Below are 20,775 nucleotides of genomic sequence, written 5' to 3'. Positions count from 1 at the left end.
GAACATTAATAACAATGCATAATGATGAACAAGACCTCTTTTACTTAAAATGATAAGAAATCATAACTTATAAAGCACTGAACTGAAATCTTTGTAGAAGGGAATTGTAGAAATAATTATGAAATTAAGTAACAATAAAACACATGCACTCCACAACAAGGTGGTTGAGATCAGCTAGGCAAAGCAAATAGGAACATTTTATTAAAACAAACTTTCTGTAAATAATTTGCCTATATTTTCACCCTCAAGTTTTAAATTTTAGTTTTAGCCTTAAAACTTGAGTTTTAAAAAACGTTATTCTCTGCTCCTGCCGCTGTCACTGAGAGAGCATCTGCAATCCGAAGGGTTACTGGGTACAGGTTGAGTTCACACTACATTTAATGAAAAACAGAAGAGACAGCAAGGTTACCAATGCATTTTAAGTCGATTACATACAGTACAATTGCTGAAAAATCTTTTGTATTGTACATTCACTATCACACTTCTGTTTGGCAAGGCAGTGCCGAATTTGTAGCCAGGCAACCCAATCTGTTAGTTTCTACTAAAATACCTCCAGTAGTCTATATGTCTAGCTTGAAAATGCGTCACATTTACTGTTTTCTACTTACATGGATCTGACAGATTCAAAACCAAATGAGATACTATATATTATATTATCATGCATATTACACATTATTACAGTGTCCTGATTTGAAGTATGCGATTATGATTGATTTCTAGTCTTTCAACAGCACTGTAATAGCTGATACCAATACTGTACTAATACTGTACATTGCTGCATGCACCAGAAACATCCTGTGTCTCAAAACTCAGATAAAAATCATTCATGAGCTTTAGCCAGTTCATCTATTGTATGCATGCATTTCCTCACAATCATATTTGTGACAGATTTCATTGTTTCCTACAACCACCTGGGGTTTATTGTTTGAAAGTATCGCCCAATTAACTCCTTGCTTTGTCTCCTTCCTTTACTAACTTTGTGCACTGCTTTTAATTGCACTTGATCCTGGAATTAAAAGCCATTTACAGTTAGTGCAGCCTTTCACAACCTTGGTCAAATACAGTGTATCGTTTGGATATACTGTCATGTCTTTGGAGTGGTATGACATTTATGTGAGTGTGTACACATGTGTGTCCTGCGATGGACTGGTGTCCTGTCTGGAGTGTACCCCTCCTTGTGCCCCCTGCTTGGAAGGATAGGCTCTGACAACCCTATGACCCTGAATTAGATATAGAGGTTAGAAAACTGATGGATGGATGAATCTGTCAGCCACTTGAATATGAAAAAATATGTGTATAATTAATGTCCTTACCTTGACAAAGAAGGGGATTATATGTATTAAGGGAAGAAATATCTATCCATGAATAAAAAAGATATATTTTTAATGTGTCAAATCCAAATTAGAAATCAGTGACTTAATAGAAGGAGTTCAACAGATTCAGCTTCATTCACTCTCCAGAGAGGGAGAATCTCAGCGACAGAGTTCCATGTCTCACCAAAAATTCAGAAAATCCAAAAGCAGACACAGCTGCTTATACCTGTCTTTACAAAAGGCTGTTCACAGATGTTTCCTATTTACTGTTATAATAGCTCAAGAAACCCAGTTGAGGGCATCCTGTTCTCTACCTCTGAGTTCCACTCCCTTTTGTTTGTTCTTTCCTGTGTTTTCATGGACTGTACTTCCTGTTAGTACATTTCTTATTATTGTTAGCATGCTGAGCTTTTGCGAGTTCAAGGTTAAATCTTCGGCCTGCACAGTTCAAGCCTTTCAGTCCTGTAAACCACCTTACAACAGCCCAGGCAGGTTACCTACGAGTCATGCATATCAGCTGAGCCCTCTGATATGAAGTTTTGGGTAATATGCTCTCCTGTTACAGTCTCAGCTGTTCCCTGTAGGAAAGGCCTCTATTATTATTATTGTTTGCCTCTATTATTACTTCCTGGATTTCGAACCACCTTTCTCCTTTTTGACCATGATCTTGCTTGATGTTCTGGATTGTTCGCCTGCCTCGACACCTACCTACTCCTGTGTCTGCACAGGATCTACTTATCTCTTCATTAGGGATTCCTTACAATATACTGTACAGTTCAGGTGGGTAGCTGCGTCAGCATGCATAGGCTGCAAAGGAATGAGTAATAGGTTTACTCCATGCTGAAAAGAGAAAAAAGAAAACAAGGTTTTGGCCGTGGAGACTTCTTCAGGTGTGAGTGAAGTCCAGACCCTCACACTTGAAGAAGGCTCCACGGCCGAAACGTTGTGCAATCTATATATAATTATATGTTTTGGGTTAGGAAAAATAATGTCACTGATTTAACAGACATTCAACAATGTACTCCTTCCTCCTATTACTGTGTTCACTCCGGTAGCCGTTGTTTCTTAATTTTCATTGCAGTTGATTTACTGTATATTTCTCCTATGTGTTACTGTGCTGTTACTTTATTTTTATCAATCAAACACATGATTCTGAAGGTGAGCTAATTTAGAATCGTTGCTACAAGTGGGTGGACTCTTATCTAACCAAGGTATTTCAGTTTCTAGATCTACTATTTGCTAAAAAAGTTGTAAAATATTTTCACTTGGATGTTGAGGGGTATGATGTTAGATCCATTCTTTAAGGCAACAAAAGGTGACAATTTTGAAAGAGTTCTATAGGCACAGTATAAATACTCTTTTTGGTTTGCTGTGCACATTTTGCTGTTGTATTACTACATTATTGTGTACTTTTAAACCATGTGCAAATAGTGCTTATACTGTTCTCTTTTCCAATTGTTCTAGTAAATTCAACAATCATGTCACTACAGTGGATAAATATTTTAAATATATGCAAGAATTATGACAGATTTGCCTTTTGCCACAATGGTCTGTCAACATCTTGAACTAATTTCAACTGAAGCTTTCTGAGATCCAGGATAGAGCAGAACCAGTCTCCATTCTAGGGAATGAAAATATTCCCTGTGAGGAAGCTCTGCTCCTGCCAGGGTGAGTCTGTGAGAGAGCAGAACATGACTATCAGAGGGCCACTAAAAATGAAGGATTGCTACCTGGAGCTCCAGCTCTGACTCTGATGGACTGTATTTTACGGACCGTGTCTGTCTGTTCTGATTGGGTATCGCACTTGCAAACGTAAACGTCAATAGCTGATGTCCCTGTATGAAATCTGTCATCACGTCACACTGACAGGATTTCTCCTGCAGCCTCAGACAGTGTTCTGTCTTTTCTGTCTATCATGTGTTCTGTCTGTTTTAGGGTTGCTGGAGACACTGAAAGACAAGCACCAGGAAGCTCTGAAGAGGAAGTTTGAAGTTGTGTCTGAGGGAATTGCTAAGCCAGGAGAGCAGACCCTACTCAATGATGTCTTTACACACGTATGGATAACTGAGGGCAGCTGTGTTGAGGTGAATCATGGACATGAGGTCAGACAGATAGAGACGGTCTCCTAAAGTAAAAAATTTAGAGACCCATTCCATCAAGTGCAGTGATATTTTCAAGCCACTGCCAGGACAGACCAGACCCATCAGGACTGTACTGATGAAGGGAGTCGCTGGCATCGGGAAAACATTCTCAGTGCAAAAATTAATTCTCGACTGGGCTACTGGAAAAGACAACCAGGACTTTGGCTTTATATTTTTTCTTCCATTCTGTGAATTAAACTTGATCACATCAGAGATGAGTTTACAGGAACTGGTTCAGTGTTTCTGCCCAGAGATAAAATCCTCTAATGTTTTAGATTACTGTAAAGTCCTGTTTATCTTTGATGGTCTGGATGAAAGCAGACATCCTTTGAACTTTCAAACAGACCAGATCTGGTCTGATGTGAAAAAGCCAACTTCAGCGGACACGTTGTTAACAAACCTCATCAAGGGAAACTTTCCCATTGACTCCTCCATCTGGATCACTTCCAGACCGGTTGATCCCTCCAGAAATCATCAACAGGGTGACAGAAGTCCAGGGGTTTGAAGATCAGCAGAAGGAAGAGTACATCAGAAAGAACTGTAAGAACAGGGCTCTAGCAGACAAAATTATTTCACATATAAAGACACTGAAGAGTCTTTACATTTTGTGCTATGTTCCTGTTTTTTGCTGGATTGTAGTTACTGTTCTGGAGCACACATTGAAAGAGAAGAGTTTTGACAATCCAAAGACTTTGACAGATTTCTATACAGTCTATCTCATTGTCTTACTGACAGCAAAGGAACAGAAGAAAGGAAAAGAAAATGTCCTCAAATCAAATCAAGAAGCAATTCTGAAGCTGGGAAAACTGGCTTTTGAAAGTCTGAGGAAAAACATCATTGTATTCTATGAAAAAGATCTGAGAGAATATGACATTGATCTCAACTCTTCACTTTACTCAGAGGTGTGCAAGGAAGTATTCAAACAAAATTCAGCCTTGTTTCGGGAAAAGGTGTACTGATTTTTACACCTGACTGTCCAGGAGTATTTTGCAGCTCTGCATGTTTTTGGTTCCTATCAAAGCTATAATATTAACCCACTACAGAAAACAATTAGGTTTTTTTCCTGGTTGAAACAATTCCTTTATCCATCTATTATTCCTTTATTCAGTCTGAATAATGGTGCTCTAGAAAGAGCCATCCAGAGCAGAACTGGTCACCTTGATCTGTTTGTCCAATTCCTTTTGGGAATGGGAATGAAAAATAACCAGGAGCTTCTGAAGGGATTCCTTTCAGGCACAAAAGATCACTCTAGTGACATCCAGGAAACGGCAGGATACATCAAGCAGCTCATTACAGAAACTTCCTCTCCTGAAAGATGCTTCAACCTTCCCCATTGTCTGAGTGAACTGAAGGATCAGTCTTTAATAGACGAGTTCAATGTGACTCTGGGTAAAACAAAAAGTTCAGAACAAAGTCTCTCACCTTCCCAGTGTTCAGCACTTGCTTATTTTTCACTGCTGTTTGAGAAAGAGACTGATGTCTTCAACATGAGAGAATATGCCACATCAGAGGAATGTGTACGGAGATTGCTACCTGTGGCAAAGATAACAAAAACCTTTAGGTAAGTACCTCAGATTTACTTCACATGCTATGTAAGATGTTGAGAAAAACTGTCCTTGTGAGGGGACTTCTGGCTAGGTGCTCAGTGATGTAAATGTGTTCTCCTCATGCTCTTGCTCACTTTTCATTTTTAATTGTTAAAACTCATGATTATTTTTACTATTTTAAATTAGTTATTTTTCGTTCTACAGTCCATAACTTTGTCTAAACCTAAAGCTTATTGCAGTTTGCCAAGTGAAGAGCTTGCAGCTACAGGTATCAGCCCAACTACATCTTTCCTTTTATTTGGCTGATATAGCTGTAGCCACAATCGCAGTGGTATTTCCAGAACTGCAAAATCAGAAATGGATAGCCTTTTCAGCTCTATTGCGGTACTGAGCCAAAAGCTTGACTCCAATACATTGGCTGTAAACTTGCAGGTCCAGTGACTTCTCAACCTGGGACACACAGACAAAGACATGTTGGTTAGTGTCTCAGAGCTGAAGGTGGCTCAAAGTCAACAGCTGTCAAGGCCAAGCTGACAGATCTAGAGAACTGTAATAGAAGACAGGATCTACAGAATGTTGGCTTGTCTGAGTCAATTGAAGGGCCTTGTGCTACTATATCTTCTCTGAGTTGCTTTTTTTTTGGAGCTGCTGGGGAAAGAAGTAATTGAAGCCCCTGCTCCCTTGCTCCCAGCCCAGGGCTTCACCCTGTCATCATGTGATTTCACAAGTATGAAGAGAAGGAATCGGAGCTGCAGGTGGCGACAGATCATGCAAGACCTCTGTGTGCTACTCATTTCCAGGGCAGCTGTTTTGGGAAGAGGTTGAGGGGCTGTAGGGATTTTGTTTTATTTCTTTCTAACTTTTTTCAGTTTAATTCATGGTTTAGTTTTTGAGGCATCTGGATATCTCCCATTCCACTACATCTCTCGCTTTTGATAGCTAGTGTATTTATTATATCTTTTACTGGATAGTGGCTAATCAAATACAGTCAAATTTGTGAGCTGGAATGTTGAAGGTTTAAATCATCCAGTAAAATGCAGGAAGGTAATCTCAAATCACAGGGAGCTGAAGTTAGGAATCAAATTACTTGAATAACTTCTTCTCTCTGAGCAGTTGTCTGTCCATGTCAATTGCCCAAGATAGATCTGTTATATTGTGAAGAAGACCCAGACTATATACAGGTGCAGCCATTCAAAACGGGTGGGGTATTTCACGGTATACTGTGGTGGGTGTATATTTTATGAAAGCAAGATTGCTCAGTTGGACAAAAGTACACAACCTACCTTTATCATAAATATTTTAATTACGCAGAAATATTTTATGCATCAAAGCCTTTTCTGAAGATATTACTAATAGTATTAATAATGAATGACTTTGGACAAGCTGTAAACTCAAAGTATTACGCTGGTCCACATTCATTCTAACTGTCATTTTAAATGAAAATACTTTTATTTTTTTCTTTGACAAACACCACAGCATTTCGTTGATCTAACTAATGAGGGCAGGACATTAGCTAGCCAATATGATAAAGGAATTACTTTGTTTGCTCATTTCTTTAGCACATTTGTACAAGCACTTGGAATCTGTCCAAGCCCTACTTTGTCAGGCATTTTCTTTTACTGTAACGGACATAAAAACTCCCTTGCTCTTAACAGAGCGTCTCATAATTTCTAACTACTAAAATTATTTAAACTGCGACACTTATCATTCAACCAGAGCTCAAAATATCACAAGGATCCTCAAGAGCACAGCAAAGACTGTATTAAAGATACTTGTATCAGGTACATGAGAATCCAAGCTTTTTATCTATGCTTTGATTTCGTATACCAGATATTATAGAACCACTTCAGAAGGGTGTCAGACAGTCAGATTCCAGGAATCAGTACGTTAAAGAAAAAATACACACCAGTATTCCATTTCTCCCTAAACATTTTAAGCATCGAAGTCTTTAACTAACATGTGAAATAGCGTGTAAAAAAGTCGTGGTTTTAAGCTTTTCTGCTAATATGGAATCGGGTATCTAAAGAAATTAATAACGATATAATTATATTTGTGTACTGCGACAGGGCTATGTAGGGCTGTTTCACCTTTCTTTTCTTGTGACTTCCCCAGTAGCCCCCTGGTCTACATGCCTGACTACTAACCTATGGGTTGTGTGTTCAAATCTAGCTGGCTCTACAACTTTTCTTTTAACAAACATTTCTTTGAAAAAATAGAATAGCAATATTATGGACAATTAACTGACTGGACAGGAGGCTCTACTGTACACAGAGAGGGGCGGGAGGGGGGAACAAGCTGCACAGCCATGTGGTTAAAGCTGATTCTCCCTGGATTCTCTCCAGACACAGCTGTATGGGCTCCACCATCCAGGAGAGGAGACTCTACTGTACACAGAGAGGGGCCGGAGGGGGGGACAAGCCGATAAATACTCTTAAAGTTGGATTAATAGGGAATATAATATAAAAATCTAGTACTAAAAATAAGATACACTCTACAGACATTCACAACAGTGACTGTCAGAAGATAGGACACAACGGCTCAGACACCCGCTGAATGGAAAGGGGCTCTTTAATGTTCTGTATGGCTAATATTAAAGCCAATACTTTAATATTCTTTTCTGTATGTTTAACAATAGTGGGTACTGGCCTAATTTGGCCCTGCACCCATTGTTAGGTGTTAGTGTGTTGTTGTTAAGTGTGAATTTGTACCTGTTTCCCTGAGGTCTGGCTTTTTTTCTGGAAAACCATAACTCTGGTCTTGTCCAGATTGACTGTCAGAGCCCAGGTCTGACAGTGCTGCTCCAGCAGTGCCAGGTTCTGCCACAGCCTCTGTTCTGTGGGCAACAGCAGGACCGGCTCGTCTGCATAGAGCAGGAACTTGATTTCTGTAATTAATGCAGATCAGAAAATGAAGGGACAAAACACTTATTGCGCCCGGCTCCTCAATGGGCTTTGACGTCCTAATTCCTGTTGGTTTAACGTCCTGTTGGTTTAACAGTCCGGGTGTGGCAAGCCTCTAATGTCTCCTGACTTCGGCAAAAGCAACCTGCCTTTCATTGGAAGACAATGAACACATTCTGGCCGTACATGACAATATAGCATAAATACACCCAGGAATTATGTGAGTTCCCATCACAAAAAAAAACTGTGAGCCTGCACTACAGCGACCACAGTACAGTATGTAGACTAAGACCTTTTTCGGGAAGAGAAATATGCTTCTGCCGGCCCAGCTTCCAAAGAGCAAAGGGTAAGCAAATAAAGCAGGCTTGATCTGAAATATGCAATTATAGCGCATATTACAAGGTATTATTGCCTTTTTGAATTTTACATTCAATTATAAATATTTCTTTGTAGCCTGTTCTTCAGGAAAACACCGCACGGGCGAAACAATCTTCGAAATCTACCACAGTAAAAGGACAGTAAAAAAGAAAGCGGTAAGATGGTAAAACGCAAGCCTTCTTCAGGTGTGAGGGTCTTCTGCTAAAATGCAATGTAGGTTCTGAATGGGTTCAATTATGATTTGGGCTTGATTAAGGTCGCTGCCTTTCATCTAAAATCCTGCTTGAACCTTCTAAACTAAAAATTAGACTTGAGAAGAGGCTCTGGTGAAATTTCTCTTTTTTAATTTCTCTTTTTTTCTTGGAAAAACATCTTACCCGCTGCAATCTGGGCACAGAAGGATTAAAAGAAGCCAGACAGGCAGGGGGAAGAGTGAGTTCTAAATAAAGAGGTATCCAGGTAACAGTGAAGGTAACAGCCGCAGACGTGGCCTACTTAGCCCGCCAGGGTTATCCTACTCTCCCGGAGGAGGCCCACTGGGAGATAGCGCTCCAGGCATTCCTCTGGGCCCTTGCGCCGACTGAGGTGCAGCGCCACTTGATGCTGGCCGCGCCGGTCCCCTTGGAGCAGGCCCTGGCTCTGGCTGAGCAGGCTGATGCCATATTCGAGGAGACCAATGGGCACCAACGAGGGGTGCACGGGGAATCAGATGGGGAGGAGGAGACTGCCAGCACGGCGATGCTGGGGGAGCGACGACAGCTGGTCATCTGCCATCGCTGTGGGGAGAGGGGGCACATCACACGGGAGTGCCGAGTGCTGGAGCCCCGGGGACTCCAGAGGCCGTCGGGAAACAGGAGCGGGGTGGCCTACCCCCACTCTGGAAAGCCAGAAGGAGAGCTTCACCCCGCCTGCTGCCGTGGGAAGGGTTGGCCACAGCCGGGGCTTGTTTCTTCCCTGCCTCATCGAAGGCAGACCCTGCTAAGCCCTCGTCGACACCGGTTCGACCATCACCCTGCCAGGCCTGGTGTCCTGCCTGGCACCAAGGTAGCCGGACCCCCAGGGCGCTCACCGTGCACTTTGGGGCTGCGAGGGTGAAACACCCCTTCTACAGTACCTTGCCCCAGTCAGTGAGGACTGTATCCTGGGGTTGGACTGGTTGCAGCAGGTGGGTGGTTGCCTTGACTTCGGCCGGCGAGAGTTGGTGGGGCAGGGGGAATGAATCAGTCTCACGGTGGGCGGGGTGGGAGGTGTCTGGGGTGTGTTGGTTGACCGGAGCGGGAAGCGGAGGTGGCAGCGGCGGGCGTCGCTTTGGCTTGTCGGAGCCACAGGTGTCGGGGCGAGTGTGCCAGAGCTGACTCCCAGTACGGTGAGATAAGCTTGCCCCTACTCGGTCTGTAAGGCACTCTGTGCACTGTGGGAGGCCTTGGAGGTGAGGGACGGCATGCTGTGCCGGGGGTGGCAGGTGCCCTCCAGCTGTGAGGTCACTGCTTGGCGGCCTCCGGCTGGCTGTGCACCGCTTGGAGACCTGCCCCACCACAAACTGCCACCTGACCTCGCCGCTGGAGGGTACCCGCCACCCCCGGCGCAGCCCCCTGTTCCTCACGCCCAAGTCAAGGCAACCACCCACCTGCTGCAACCAATCCCAGGATACAGTCCTCACGGACTGGGGAAAGGTAGAAGGTGTGTTTCACCCTCGCAGCTCCAAAGTGCACGGTGAGCACCCTGGGGGTCCGGCTGCCTCGGTGTCCGGCAGGACACCAGGCCGCAGCAGGGTGATGGTCGAACCGGTGTCGACGAGGGCCTGGCAGGGTTTGTCCTCAGTGAGGCAGGGAAGGAATAAGCTACTCTTCCCACAGCAGGCAGGGTGGAGCGCTCCTTCTTGCTTAGAATAGCAATATAATGAACAATCAATTGATAATAAATATAGAAAAGCACATATTAAATTTGGGAAATTTGGTTTCAAAAGTCCTCATATCAACGATGCCTATACTGTTTTCCTCTACAGTATGCTAATCTATTGTCTGTGCTCTCTCGCTCGCCCTCCCCACCCCCTCTCTCTCAATTTAATTAAATTCAAGGTGCTTTATTAGCATGACAGATGGGTACAATCAGTGTTGGGTATTTACTTTGTAATCTGTGGTCCTTCTAACTGTTTTTACATCTACTGTATTGCTTTGAGATGCCACTTTTAAAGGTGATATATAAAATAAAGTTTTTTATTATTGTTATAGAGAAACGTGATCAGATTTTCCCTGGTTAAAAAAAAAGATCTAAAGTATACTAGTTTGTCACTCTTCTCATTCCCTCTTTGCTAAATGGCTTTTCATACTAATCTGATCAATCTAACTGCCTGTTTTCTGTGCTTTCTCTATCCTTTAAAATATTCCACAATGCAGGGTATTACATGGCCAGTATCACAGGCCAGTTCACAGGTTTGCATGCATAATTTAATTTTGAAAGCCACTGAGACATCAGGTACTATACTGTATTTATGAAAAAGGAACAAAACAAAAAGCATACTAATAACTGTGCCGTCCTACTCCTTAGTTAACACAATTGATTATTTATAAACAGTTAACATTGTTAGCTGTCATGGAAATATACCTATCAAGGAAGCCACGAGAGAGAGCTCTCACCTGAGTAAGGTCTTTATTTCAATATTGCAATATTGGGAGCCCTGCTGCCACTCTGTAGAGTGCGTCAGAGACTCAACTCATTACAAGCAGTACAGGATTTTATAAGATGTTGCAATGTAAGGGAAAGTTCAGCACTTTGTCCCTTCTAATACTTCTCCTTTCCTTAAGACAAAACAGATTACATCATAAAAACGAAAGAAGCACCACTAGATTTTTTTCAAAGCTTATCAGTTACCTTCAGCTAATCTAATGACCCAGACAGTACATACTGTTTTGATACACTGTCTTCTAAAGTAACCTAGACAGTGCGTACTTTGTTGACGCACTGTCTTCTAAAAATCTGCACGTAGCACGGCAGTTACATCCTTGTTATATATTTTCCTGAAGCTCTCTACATTTTAAGAATCAATTTACTTATTAGATTTCCATTTCAATTCCCTCCTTTTTATTCTTAAAATGTTTAAAAGTTAGATTCTTCATATGGATTCCCAGGAGGCTCCCATACATCGGATTATTGCGTTCTTATCAGAATATACTGATGCGTAAACATATTCATTACCATATTTCGAAGCATTGGAATAATACATGTCATACAGCAACATAAAAACAGGAAGACAAGTATCACAGCCCCTATAATCGGTGTTAGTAACTTAAAGAAAAACATTCCCCCTGGCCCAAACAGTGATACTAACCAGGAGAGAAAAGCCGGTGTATCTTTTATGCCTCTCTCTTTATTCACCTTGTCTTTTAGTTCTTTCAAATGCTGAATAGCGAGCATGAGATTTCCGTAATCATCGTCATTAGCTGGAATATATGTACTACAGGAGTCTCCTACTAAAGCACAGACTCCTCCAGATGCTGCATTTTGAAGGTCCAGCATGAACCTGTTCTGGAGTGCCATTAATCTAACTCCCCTTAATTCTTGGTTGATAGCATCTAAGCCTTCTAACATGATATTGATAAAAGAGTACATTTCATAGCGAGTAATTTGTAACCAGCAGGCATTAGCTACTGCCTGAATACTCAGCCCTGAGGAAAAAATAATTTCAGCTGCAGTAAATAGTCTATTGTCCTCTTGTATTTTAGACATATCTGGACCATATCTGTCAACCCAACTGAGAGCGCGTTTAAACTTTGACTCCCTCTGAATGGGCTTCGTTGAATTTAACAAATAAGAGTTTACTGGGACAATGAGAATGGAGTGGTGTAATGTGACTAGAGCACACACTCCTCTCCACTGGGGAGGAAGGCTATCATAAACTTTCGCACCACATTGCCAATACCAATCCATCAAAACCATAGTTCTGTTAGATAAAGTATGGTTAGTAACTGTGGCACTACAGCCTCCTGTTCTTCCTACTGAGGGGCCACGACCTTTGTTTTCATAGCAATAAGAGTGATTAACCCTAGAAGGCAGGTAAACTGCTACTTTAACAGGAGAATCAGTCCAAGTAATGTTATTTTTTAGGTAATCCCACAAAGGAGGACATTCTGCTTTTTTACTGGCAACATTGAAGTGAATAGCAAAATGCCCTGCTGGATCACTGGGAGAAATGAAGCCTAATGATACTGTAGTAGACTTGTTTTTCTTCAGGCCGTTTGCATATGGATGTCCCTTTGAGTAGGTTAAATATGGTGTCGTGGGAAGCCAGAGTCTACCTGAAAAGCAACAAGCACAAGGCAGGGTACACCCTGGACAGGGCGTCAGTCCACTGCAGGGCAAGTGCAAGCCAATCACACATGGGGATAATTTGGAGGCCACGGTAAAGGCCGAGGGGGAAAATTTGGACCGGACACCAAGATAACTCCCTACTCTTGTGAGAAATGCCCAGGGATTTTTAATGACCACTGAGAGTCAGGACCTTGGCTTATCATCTCTTTCCGAACCTCAGTCTTACTGAATGTAAAAGAAAAAATGTTAAAGTCAAGCTTAAGTGAAAAATCCTGTACTTTGAATTTCATGCATTTAAAATTGAGCACAGGAAGCAATTATTTGTCAATTTGTACTACTCAATTTGTACTCGATTTGAACGGCTGACTACCTCATTGCAGATGGGCTGGACAGTCTCCTCTCTTTTCTAACTTTTCTGATGACCCTGTGTCAGTGAAAAACTCTCTGCTCCTCTAACTGGCACCAACTTGTAAGGGTGGCAGGGTCAAAAAAGACACTTGGCAAGCAGACAGGCCAGAGAAGTGTCTGCAGGTTCTCCTTCTCCCAGTGAGGAACAGGGGCTGAATCACAAGCGTCAGAAGTACTGGCAAACCACAATGGAGAACTGCAGAAAAATGAAAAAACAGCAATTTCATTTTGTTAAAAGGGTGCATTGAAGGAACATCTAAACATTCTTGTTCTTGTGATAAAACTAATCCAAGTACTGTATCTTCAACAAAATAATGCCAAAATAGTAGAACTGACAGTGACAGCAATAAAATCTATTCGAACAAGAAATCATGTTTTTCCATCAGTAAGTTGCATTTTACTTTTCATATTTGAGGGAATTAACTAAAAGTTTGTATTATATCTTGATAACTGTGTATCTTTTTACTTAGATTTGACTAAATCCATCCCAGTATGTCTGGTCTCAAAAGATAAGATAGTCACATGGGGTCTTTACGCATAGCTTACATAGTTCTCAGGGAAATGACCAGTGACCTTTCCTGGAACAAATGGTCTATTCAGCAGAAGGGGATGCTTGCATTAAAGAAAATAAATGTCCTGGTCAGCTTTCTTTCTAGAATGACAATACATAGGCACAGTGCAAGTAGAGAGTCATGTGGGAGTGTATCTTGTATCATTTGTTTCACTGTATAAAAGAGCACTGTAAGCATTATCTTTAAGTCTTGTGCCTTAAAGCAAGACTTCCATATGCATATGAAATAAAGACGACTTTTAGCACACAAACTCTCAGCTGATGCCCTTTGTTTGGCACAACATATTTAAAATAAAAAAAATCCAAACACTCTATTGTAATGTATATTTTAGAATAGCAAGGAAGATGGATTTAGGACTCAATGTTTTTGGCATCATTTTGGTTAATTGTGTCACGTAGCTCGAAGCTACAGAAGGTAGGACCCTGTGCCTGGCTGTGCTGGAAATCCCTTGTGGTTCAGTGCCAAATCTAGGGACAAAGTCGTCGTCTTGGACAAGAGCTAGGGGTCAAATGCCAGGAAGGTTCCAAGGAGGCAAAGTAAATATGAAGTTTGCATGCTTGCGTGTGGTTTATGACAAATTGATTTTGACATGAGTCTTGTTGTGTTAAATGATATTAAAGGACTTCTTTTGGGGAGTTTGATTGGGACGAGATAAGGAGTGTTTTTCCACTGCTGAATATCAATCCTGGTATAAATCAAGTGTAAATCTTATACATTTAACTGAAGTCCATTCACAGTTCCACTGTTATCATCAACTCCACCCATGTCACCTGTTGCTCTACATCTGCAACACGTTCCTTACCCTGGAGTTCGCCATCTTGCTTCCCTGCATAACCGCACAGCAAAAATAATATTTCCAATCAACATTTACTCCAAACAACACATCCTTGACCAGTTTGGCTTCTACAAAAACGTTTAACTAATTACTTTCTAATTACTTCCACACCTCAAATGTAACACCGCATTTCCTTATCACTGCCAGTGCCAAATGCCATCTACAGGATGAACTTTTAAACAGCATATAAACTTGTTCTCAAACCAGATTTTTCATGGTGTGTATTATCTTTAAGAAAAATTAAAAAATACTCAATTTTAACAAGCAAACAAAAAAGAGGGGTGCCTCTTTTTTAACTAATACATCTAATTTCGAGCCCACTAAACAAACACAAAGAGGAACCAGTATCCTCTAATATATCAGGAACACAGCACCCTTGTTTCATCTGGAAATTGGAGCCATTCCTCAGGTGGACTCTCCAACAGTAATACAAAGTACTCTTTAGTGTCGAATCAAGGTTTGGCATTTTTGCCAGCATTTGCTGTGTTAGTTAAACTGTCGAGATGGAGTGTGAAACTAGAGGAAGAGCAGCAACTTACAGCCATTAGTGTAGAAAATAGCACAAGTCATGGACTCTAGTTGGCGTTGATGTATGGATATCAGAGATGGAGTGCAGCTCCATCAGTCTGTGAGAACATTGGGACTGTACTGGCCTTGTGTGTTTTCTACCACAATTTGACCTCCAGTCAAACTCCATTCAAAAACTCCTTAAAAAAAACAGGAGTCAGGAACCCAGGTTTCAAGGTTTTATTGAACAAACACCAAGCATTTAACTTTTGAATAAAGAGATTAGATTAGATTAAAGATACAAACTAAAACTTGATTAATTACTAATATTTATACACACTTTTCATTTCTTGTTCTATACTAATTTAGATACCTTTGGTTATTTGCACACAATTTTTAAACTATATTAACAAAATATATTTTTAGTTTTGTATTTTGAACATTATTAACTGCGCTTTTGTTATATGAATCAGACTGGCCTGGTACACAGTACTATGTTTCACATCGTTCACTCAAAAAAGTGAAGAATATTGTTCTGAAATATATCTGTATATATTGTAAACACATTAAGTTTATATAATAAAACAGCCTGTCCGTTATCAGTCCAAAAGCTTACTCTTAAACCCCACGCACATCCTAGTGTCCAGACTGACAGAAGGTCTGTAGGTTCTCCTCCTGGAATGGAGACCAGTCTGCCATAGGGTCATCCTCAGCAATGCTGCTCTCATTTGTACAGCTGGGAAGACTTGAGCAGTTCAGGTAAAGTGTCTGGCTCACAGCAGCAGGCCAGCGCTGCAATAGGACAACAATTCCACAGCCCTCTGTTTGCAAGATAAGAGACCTTACTGCTGCACACTGCCTGTAAATGATAGAGAGGCAACACTGCATCAGAACAGTAGAGCTTCAGAAAAAATTACACATCTGAAAACCTCAAACCTCTCAAGTGCTGTACATATGAGCTCAATTCTCTCTGAAACAGAATGAGAGGAGGCTGAAAGGATGATACTATAAAAATGAGTAAGTATTAATGTTATTTTAGAAGTCACTGAATCACTAGACCTGGTGTCCATAACTTCCTCTGTGTTCGATTCTATCTTCTTCTCTCTTCCTCAGTCAGGACTGTGTTCCCCCCATCGCTGTGCTGGGCTCTGGGGGGGGGGGTCTGCGCGCCATGGTGGCTCTCATGGGGACTTTAAGTGAGCTGGGGGCTCAGAACCTGCTGGACACCATCATGTACCTGTGTGGAGCATCAGGATCCACCTGGTCAGTCTGAGACTGGGCTCCAAGATCAGCTGTGAGCCTGTGAATTCAGTTCCATTTCTGAAAGATGAGAAACAGCAATAGATCTGTGTTAATAGTCAGGTGTGCAGTGTAACCCTGGAAATTCAGATTTCAGTCCAGAAGGTTTTGGGAGAGCCATGGAGTCAGCTGTGCACAATCCATGCACTGGTGAAATGTTTTTGGTTTCCTTCCTGATCTGTGTGTTTGTGTGTCTAACACTGCAGGTGTATGTCTTCTCTGAACCATTACCCGCAGTGGTCCTCTCACGTGGAGGATGCAGAGACAAAGATGGTGGAAACACTAACAGGGGACAATTTCAGCTTTTCAAAAATGAGACAAAAAATTAATGAATTGACAGAGGATGAGAGCTTTTCCTTAACAGACGTACAGTATGGGCTGCCGGTTTTGTTTACAAAGTGGTGAAAGCATTGCCTTTTGTGTATGCTTGTGTGTAACTGTCTGTATGTTCTCTTTCTATGTGGCTGGTTGTGTTTGTGAATCTGTTTTGCAGAAGTCTTTGAGTAACACAGCCTTTGTAGGAATCTATTACCCATCTCTACTTTATTATCAATACTTTTTTTCTCCTGAAGAAAAAGGGCCATATTTCAAAATGAGAAGGGGAGATCTTGACTAAATATTTAATTTCAATTTCAAGTCTTTAGAGATAAAATTAGCTAAATAAAAATTGCTATTAATAATACTATATAACACAAAAACCATGATTTTATAAAGCACTCCAGCAAAGTAAGATAGATTAGGACAGTGAGGGAAAGGGTGTTTAGTACAAATGAGTGCAGTTACCTCAGATGGCCACTAGAGGGAACAATAATCCAGATCTGCATAGCTCAGACACTGGGCACCCGATTTGTCAGTGTTAAACATCAGCACTCTCCAGAGGGATTTAGCTGTCAGGGAAGCTGTATTGATACAGTACACTGCAACTCTGTGTTCTTCTTTTACACCTTCAACAGGTAACTTAGTTCTGACAAGCTGAATTTGAAGTATGAGAATCCTGACTACCCTACAGATATGAGAAATCTTCCACAGCAGATAATTATCCACTGATTGTCAAAAGTAACAGTGAAGTTAGGTTTCCCATCCGAATACTATCTGCTGCAGTAGTAGGTATTGATCACAAAATACACAACTGGGAATACTGGTAAAAATGTATATTCTTATTAATGCAGGTCAACAAAAAAGAAGAAATTACAAAATTCAGCGTTTGTTAAACACATTTATTGAAACTGCTAAAGATTTCAACAATATTATATTAAGAAACAGAATTTGTTAATTGTGTTAAATCACATATTTATAAGCTGTAACATTCAATAATTCTTACTGTTCATTTTGAGCTGCATTTCTTGTAATTACTGCAATTAACATGTTAAGATTCTCTTCAACCTCACTGTCCTTGTCCTTCACCTCATTGAATCTGTGCCCAGTCAAGGCCTACACCTGCAGCACTGTGCTGTGAGACTCAGTTTCAATAGAGGGAGGTGAGGACATGACCAACCCTTACCCCATCTGCACGGCTATTGACCAGTCACAGATGAAAAAGGAAAAACACAAGGAAAGACTCTCATTTCAGATGTTTGCTGCAGAGACCATAATTATATAATCTGATTATTGTATTACAAGATGTATAAGCAGATATCAAAGCAACAATAATAGCAGCAAGAAGTAACAGCAATAGTACATTAATTTCTTTTAATTGTTGATCCATAAAATGTTGTCCTAATACAGCAGGTGATTTAACTGAACTGAAGCAAACTGAGTAAATGATCTCACTTAAGGGCATACTGTAGCTGCAGTGACTCAACTACTGTAGGATCTGAACTCCCACTCTCCCTTAAAGAATTCCAGAGCCCTAACCACTGGAGCAACTAGTGCTTCAGAAGCAGTTCTTTTGTTTGGGAATCAAGGTGGATAGTTTTGATTAAGCAACCAAATAGCCAACAGATTTCTTAGATCAGTGATCAGAGGCAGTGACACGACTTTCCATTGAGTGAGAAGATTGCAGAGCAAGTTGTTTTGACTTGACTGGTGACATTTACCTGTTGAATTATTCTTATTTTGTCTGGCCAGTTGCACCAGCAGAGCGTGTTACTGTACATCTACAGCAAACAGCGGCCACACCTCCACTTTGATTGGGTCGCTGAAGAGACAGGAAACTGCAGAGCACCTGGCTGTAGTGAGAAGACACACTGCAGCAGGTTCTCTGGGATATTTAAGACCTGGTCAGTCTCTACTCGTGACATTGATATTTATGCAACTTCACTCCTGGTTTGTACCGCACACTTTGAATTACTGCATCTCTATAAATTTTGAGACATATAATTTAAATTGAGAACTTGCGAGTCAAATATATGGCAATCAGACGTTTTATTTCACATACTGTACAATATATCAATAGGTCATTCATTATATTCCTTACATTTGAAATAAACAGTACTACTGCTTCGGATGTCATTCTGTGTTATGGTAAAGAGGGGGGGTCATGGTATTTGGCCAGTTAAGAGACCCTGGCCAAATGGTCAGTTTAAGATTACGCCCACAGGGGGTTCCTAGCTCACATCTGGAATCCTTATCAGTTAACCCCCTTTCCTGCCATAAACCCCTGTTGCTTAGAAGTCTAATTTTCAGGCAGAACTGACTTAAGTTAACCCTTTTTACATCTTGTGTCTTACTTCAAGAGCAACTGAATAAATGAGGAATGACAGCAGCCGAAGACTGAGAGAAAATACGATGTTTTGTGAGATGTGAAGACTTGGCTTCAAAAACTCCATTCCGAGGCTTAAAGCAATGTCCTACACCGACAGGCTGAAGAAACTGAACTTTTAAGCCTTGGACAGAGAAGAATATGGAGGGGATCTGATACAAGTATTCAAACAATCAAATGCATTGAAAAAGTCAACAGTTGGACCCAACTAGAGGCCACTAGTGCAAACTATGTTGAAGTGCTCTTAAAACTGTAAAAGCTGTGAACAGGAGGCACATCTTTATCCAAAAGGATTGTGAAAGTATGGAATAAGCTACCCAACCACATTGTTGAAGCTGGTATTTAAAACTAACAACCACCTAAATAATGCCCCTGAATCAATTCTCAACATATGGTTTAGATGTGCTATAAATGACTTCTGATCATTTGTAATATTTCTGGTAACCTAATAGAGTTTACTTTTTAATTTGTGTAGCTTCATATTCATCTGATACTCAAAAGGCCAAATAACTATCAGTTATGTGGTTGTGGATTAACATGGATACAGCAGGGAGCAGACTGCGGTAACCTTTTTGTTCAAGGTAATTCATCTGTCACACACCCATACTGTTACAAAAGTATTCCTACTCAACACTTCCATGGAAATGTTCCTAATCTTCATGTGATTTGGCAATCTTCCAAAGTTCAACAGGAACACAAACTCTCATTCAGCACAATTACTGAAACTCCTTTGACTCTGGTCAACTGGAGCAATACAGAGATCTGTGCAAGAATCCTTGCATTTCTTAATTTCTGTCAATGATCAAGATTCACTAGTTAATCTAGTTAAACTAGGCTTGTTTGCATATGATATCCAATCAGTAAGATTAACAAATACTCCATAATCAGCAAATAAAAAGATTAGTTGGATCAAATTTGAGACTGTAAACGCTGGGCAGGGGAAGTTTAATATCGATACGTGCAGGGTTTCACATCCTGTACACATAGTAACACAAAAAAGGGAGCACTGACATACAAGAGTCTAGTGACCAAAAAAGAATTGGGTGTTTCTTTTGTCACATTATTTATGTTTTCTTGACAACGTGGGGAAGCAGCAGTATAGGCAAACAGAATATTAGGATAGAAGTGAAACACAGGCAGTTTCTCCTGCATACCCTGGCTCTGGAGGAACACAAGTGCTTCAGAACACTGGCAACTATTTTTCCATTCAATCAAGACTGTTGGACTGTACCACACTCCAGTAAAATTTCCATAAACACGGATTTAAAAAAATACCTAAGGAAAGTGCTTCTCACTATACTTCAAGATCTTCAATGCTTGGTGCTCCAGCATACTTCTACAATGCCTGATGATGTCATTCACGGTGCAGCACTCCAGTCAGCTGCAAGGACCCCTGAGCTGCCCAAGACTCCATTTACTGAGCCTACAGATGCGTCTTGTCCTTCTGTTCCTGCTGCCTCCTTCGTATTTTTGTGTTCTTCTTGTTATCTACAGCCAAGCTATTTTCTCTATTTTCCTCATTTATTTTTCCACTGATCTGTAAGACATACTATCTGCTAATCTGTTCATGTGCTGCCAACAGACAGGTCTGTATACTTTTCCCACTTAAGTGACATCTCGGAATAAAGTCTGCTCTTCTTGTGACTTCACAAGGCAATAAGTACTATAAACTTACAAGGAAATATAAGAGACAGCATTATACAATCTCCTGCCATGTAGGAATGCTAATTAAGCATGGCACCTCTCCAGTCAAGAAGAGGATATCTCCTGTCCCAGTAACAGAGTAGAAGGTTCAGAAAGATGGGAAGGTGTGCAAGAACTCCTCCCAAAAGATTAGATCCTTTAAGAACTGGGGAAATGTTCCTA

The 20,775-nt window shown here is 40.9% G+C and overlaps 1 pseudogene; it reads left to right on the top strand.

Moving 5' to 3' along the window:
• Positions 1-2,941: 2,941 nt before the first annotated feature.
• On the top strand, positions 2,942-4,413 carry LOC138223999 (NLR family CARD domain-containing protein 3-like; annotated as a pseudogene).
• The last annotated feature ends 16,362 nt before the right edge of the window (positions 4,414-20,775 follow it).

Source organism: Lepisosteus oculatus, chromosome 18 (genome assembly GCF_040954835.1).
Source record: "Lepisosteus oculatus isolate fLepOcu1 chromosome 18, fLepOcu1.hap2, whole genome shotgun sequence".
In the NCBI taxonomy this organism is placed as follows: Eukaryota; Metazoa; Chordata; class Actinopteri; order Semionotiformes; family Lepisosteidae; genus Lepisosteus; species Lepisosteus oculatus.
Note: the sequence above shows the minus strand (reverse complement) of the source record. Positions and strands in the feature narration are given on the sequence as shown.